The following is a 6,000-nucleotide window of genomic DNA, read 5'->3' as shown; positions in this document are numbered from 1 at the left end:
AGTGAACAAGCCGTAGGTAAAAAAATTACAGATGCTTTTATAAAAATTTCCTCCAAATCCATCGAGTGAGACTTCAGAAGAAAGGTCACTTTAAGCACTATTCATAACTGAAAACCAAAAGTTTCTTGGAGGTCTGGTTCCAGAGAGATATTTTCAACAAAACATTTTGACTTGCTCTATAAGCCAAGTACTGATTTTGTGTAAAAAAAAAAGTCTAAAATATAAGGAAGAAAATGAAAAAAATGCTTTTCAACATGCCGTCCTTCTGTCTGTGAGTGTGTGCATGATTTAATTGAAACTTGGTAGAGATGATTTTTACGTAATTTCCTAGACCTGATCCTTTTTTTTTTTGATATCTCATCTAAAAAGTGTACCCCCATACAAAATTTTTGGGTTATTGCGATTTTATGGAAAACGGCTCTAACGATTTTAATTAAATTTTGTTTACGTAGTGCTGCAAGTAATTAAACTGCGTTTTTAGTTTTTTTTACCGACTTCCAAAAAGGAGGAGGTATTCAATTCGTCTGTATTTTTTTTTTTTTTTTTTTTTTTTTTTTTTTTTATGTTTGTTACCGCATAACTTTGGACTGAGTGAACCAATTTTTATAATTCTTTTTGTATTGGAAAGCTGGTGGCTGCAGTGTGGTCCCATTTCAATTTCGTTCACTTTTAGCCATAGGAACTATTTTAAAAACCATTTTTTTTTTTTTTGATCCATGGAAGTCGGTTTTGTTTTTTTTGCTAAAAATGATTATTATTTTCATTTTTAAATGAGTGATGTCGGCTCTAAATCGTTTACGGTTAAGCCAATATTCTTTCAAATTTATTTATAGACGGTCATAATAATAAAGATGAATGGTTATTGATTAACTAATAAAGGTTCTTGGAACTACAAGAGCAAGTTCGTGCGACCCAGTCGTGAATTTTATATCTTCAAAATATATTTATATCTTCAAAAATAACTTCCAAATCCATCGAGTGAGACATCAAAAAAAAAGTTTCTTCCAGCTTTAATAATATAATTATTGAAAACAAAAAGTTTCTTGAAGGACTGGTTTTTGAGATATTCCTAACCAAACAATTTGTTTCCAAACTCTCGAAACAAGTTTTGAATTATGAAAACAAGCCTACGCATTCAGGTAAAAAAATTAAAAACTTGTTTTTTTTTTCAGATTTTCGAAAAAAATGCATTTTAAAAAAATGAATCCAATATAAATTTAATAAACAGAAAAAAATAACTGTGGGTAAAATTGCGTTGTAAACTATATTGTGAGTAAAAGTGCGTATTGCGCATTCTTACCCTATATTAAATTCCCTTCTTTTTTCATCTTATTTACAGGACAGAGAAACTTGTATTTGAAAATGCGTCGCTCTTACCAAAGAAAAACGGAATGAAAATTGGTAGCCCTAAAGTAGATTAACAAGGCTAAGAGATGAAGTACATATGTATGAGAAAGGCAGCGAAAACAGTAGGTTAAGCCGAAAGTACATTGAGCTGGCATGTTCGCCCAGAGAAAGGAAAGGCCGGTCTAACTAAAAATGGCATCTGTGGCCACAACCAATAACCGCCCTTTTCCGATGCTTTTTCAATATCATGAGCTATTTTTAAGTTAGGTTAGAAATTTTTGAAGGTAACTTACTAGAGACTAATCGGATATAATCTGGTGTCCTATCATGTCATTTTATAAATGTAAACTAAAAGTTTTGAAATAACTATAATAAATATTGCAGTGATATCTCAACAAAAAAATTTTAGCAACTTGATGGTTCACAGATAATTTTTATTAACGATAAGTTATTAGAAAATATCTCAGATTCAAAAGGTATAAGTAGGTATACCTATGCCGACTTTTCACGAGTCGATTTTAGCCACATGATTTGTCTCACGGCTAAAGTCGACTAGGACTCTAGTATGGGGATTGTCACTTTAGTCGCGTGCGGCTTACGTTTACACGACTCGACTGACGCCGAAAAGCATCGCCGCACGGTAAAAATCGACTTGTTATAAGTCGGCATTACGATTTCATTATAAAACTGGAAAGAGAAATCATACGAAAAAGTTTCAATTTTGATTTTATTATTATAGCCAAGGCAAATTACTCAAAATATGGGCATGGCATCACATTCACAGGTCGGGAGCAGCCGCCATCTTGGAAAAGAGATTGGTATCGTTTTTATTGAATAGCTCCATTGTTGTTCAAATAAACAAAAAATGACAAATGTAAGATTTATTAACTATAAAATTATCCTTAAAAATGATATACATTTTTGTTAAAATTAACTACAATAGAGCTGTTCAATAGAAACGATACCAATTTCTTTTCCAAAATCTTCGTGTAGAAGCAGACGTTAGAAATCATCAAACTTCTGTAGATTCTTAAGCTACAATATAAGTTGGGACATTTATTGGACAATTTTATCTTATATTATTTTGAGTAACTTCTCTGCATGCACAATCTCAGATTTTTCTGACACATCCTTTGATTGCAACATGAAGAGCTTGAATGGCACCATCTCGTTGCTAAACTCTGGTTCGATGTCGTTGGAATAATATTCGAATAGACCAGTAGGTTATAATAATGTTTTTTTTTAAGAAGAGATTTACAGTTTAAATATTAAGGTTGAAGCACATGGGAAGAAGTAATTTTTTTTAATTTGTTATATAAATATGATGAATTTTGATTTTAAATGTTGTAAAAAGAACTTTCTGGGTTGATTTTCCATTTTTCCCTAATCAAAAATACCGAAAAAAAACAGGAAAAAATACCTCAATCTGGCATCGCTGTGTTGAGCCCTTCAGGGTGGGATGGGAGTCATAATTCATTATAAACACATATTTAGGTACAATAGCCCTGTTATATTGAAGGTGATAGTTTACTCGTGAGTAGAAATCTAGTACACAACTACACATTCCTATCTCCTCGAGTAGAAGATCATGTGGTAATTATAGTACTAGATCTACTCATGAGTAAACTATCACCTCCAAATGGAACGGGGCTAATGTTTAATGATTTGCAAACGTTTTTTTATTCTTCTTTTTTCTTATTTTTACAAATACAAATGTAATGCTGTTTTTTATTGAAGGTCCAACTCCAAGAAATTTTGTTTATTCGTAGTCAGGGCGAGGGGCCCCTAGCTGAAGTGGGGCCCCTAGCTAGCTGCCTAGTTTGCCTTGAGACTAATCCGGCACTGATTGGAAAGCATTAAAAGACCACTGACAAATTTTTTTCTTAACTCATTTAAGCGGTTATTTATTGGTTGTGGCCACAGCATTCATCACACATTAGTCTATAGATTTCTTTTTTAGTATAAAAAACACCATATTTCCATTCTAACGTTGCAGTTGGCTCCTTATACCAGTCACAATTAAAACCTTTAGGCAGGAGCGTCCTTGGACCTCTTAGGACTAAATTTTCGATAGAATTCAACACATGGATGAACCAACACCCGTGTGTACTATAATAAGTAAATAAAGTAAATATCATCGGCTTAGAGTACAAACCTGCGTACTCCACATAAAATTGATTTTAAAAAATAATTAAAAATACAAAAGCTCTCAAGTCTTATCAATTCTTCTACATTGAGTAATATGGAATCTACGAACAACCTTATTGTTTTGGATTATTTCAAACATTCAGAAATATATTATTTTTTTAATAAGTATTTTTGTCAAGAGCCAGTCTGCAAAAGTGGAGTTTTTCACTCTAAGCCGACAATATGTTATTCTATATCTATATTCTTCGTTTTCAATTCAAGTTTATGATTTCTTGCGGTCATATTATTCGCTCTGGATTAAGTTTGGATTAAAGTTAATTTTAAATCCAATCGCTCGAATCCGAATTTAATAAATCCAAGGATTTACCTAATTTTGTGTTCATATTATTCACTCAAAAAAAATTATGTGATTATTCAATAAATTTTTGTATAATTTGCATTTGTCTTTATTTTTTTTTTCTCAAAATATTTGACAAAGCAACTGAACACTGTGCAAATGAATTTTGCATTTGGATTTATAAAGTTAAACAGACCTCCAGAGAGCAGTTTAAACTTATTTGGATTTAAAAAATTGGATTTAGGCTAGGCGCACACATGCGATTTTGATCGCGCGATTATTAAGTCGCAAATTAGATGACAACAATTTCAATGACTGTAGACACAATTTTCAAATTTTTAATCGCGGGAAGCTTGTGTGTGCACAGGCATTGGAATCCTTGTGATCCATTTTTGCGACTGAATAATCGCGCGACTAAAATCGCATGTGTGCGCCTAGCCTTAAGTAGTTAATATTATGGATTTGGATTTATTTTTAAAATTTGACATTTCTTTACATCCAGATGTATTTTTAAACTAGTGAATAAAAAGTTAAAACTTAAACTAAGCCACTGAAAACAGTGAAACCACAACTTGTTCAATTTAATAGGTACCTACTTCGATGGACTTCGCGTAAGATTATAATTTTTTGTAAAAACTGAACTCAGAGTTACGTTTAATAAATGTTTGGATAGATAGCTACCTACTGTTAAAAAAAATACACACATGATAGTTGTATTTTTTTGCAATACCTAATTAGTTTCCTAATCAAATCATCTGCATCAACTCATTCCAATTCTTTTTTTTTTTTAAATGCATTATAAGTGGTTTGTGTGACATTTTCAATTTTCCATATGATAGGTATAATATTGACCAAGCAAGCACGTATTGTTTTTCTTTCTGATTGAAAATAGTCAACAAAGGGAGAAATGTCTAAATAATTATGGGATCACATAGCTAACACAAGTAAAACGAAATAATAAAAGATACTCCCTCAGAAAAATAAACGAAATCTGATTACGAATACAATATAGTTAACCTCTTAAGCTGCTATCCTGACACCCTTAACGACTGGTGAATAACAAGGAGTGGCAAAAATAAGAACAAAACCTAAACCAACCTAAAACCACCCTCTGTACTTTGTTGTTTTCGTAACGTTTATGTTTCATTTGCTTTCCCCTGTGCTGATGCTGCTGGTTTATGCTAAGAAAAACGACAAAGAAGAATAACCTCATGCTTATTTACTAACCATCAAATAAAATTAAGAAACAAAGATGAGCAAGTATTTCAGGAAGTGTATTTTTAAAAGAGGAGTGATATGTACCGAGTAATACGTTTGACACGTGACTCCAAACAGAATCACAAAGGAGCAAATCAAACGTTAAATTCGTCGCTATCTAACCTCTTTTTAGTTATATTTCCTCACTGAATACACCGACTCTCACACAAATCCAATTTCTGTTTCTCTGTGGAACTAACGAAATGAAAATATTTGCACATGGTTTGGCATCAATGCACGTGCAAACCAAGGCGTGATCAAATATTTTACTCCGTCAAACACGTGGCATATATAAAAAAAAAAAAAATAATATACGTTTTTCTGATGACCATTTTTGTGTTATTTAAAAAGTGTTGATGCTGAAAATTAATATCTAATTACGCATATTAAAGGTAAACTACAAGAAGCTTTAGATATTTATCTACATCTAACATGAAACAGCAATGTATCTACAAAGCATAAAAGATATACAATTGTTTTATTAAATTATTAATTTTGTATAGATGTATGCAACGAAGGTTGATTTGGTGTAGATACAAAGAACGATGGACAAGAGATTTGTTATATTCTATTTTTTGTAAAAAAAAAATCAATTACTGTCATCGTAAAAAATTACCCAATCTTTCACAATCAGAAGAATACAGAAAATTTGCTTAAAACACATTTAATAATAAATTTGAGTAAAGTTGAAAGAAGTGTACTGAGTAGACTAAGGGGGACCATCATGGGCAGTCACCCAGGGGCGCAAGCATTTAGGGACTCCAAAGGCAGCCATAATCCTTCCGAAACTATATGAAAAACTAAGGAATCTTAAACAAATGCACACCAATCGTCGTTCTATTTATTTAAACTTTCAAAAAGTCGTACCTATTTTTAACCATACTTCGTTTGAAAGACAAAGACAACACGGA

The sequence above is a fragment of the Episyrphus balteatus genome, chromosome 3, assembly GCF_945859705.1.
Source record: "Episyrphus balteatus chromosome 3, idEpiBalt1.1, whole genome shotgun sequence".
NCBI lineage: Eukaryota > Metazoa > Arthropoda > Insecta > Diptera > Syrphidae > Episyrphus > Episyrphus balteatus.
The sequence above is the reverse complement of the archived record's forward strand: the minus strand, read 5'-3'. Positions refer to the sequence as shown.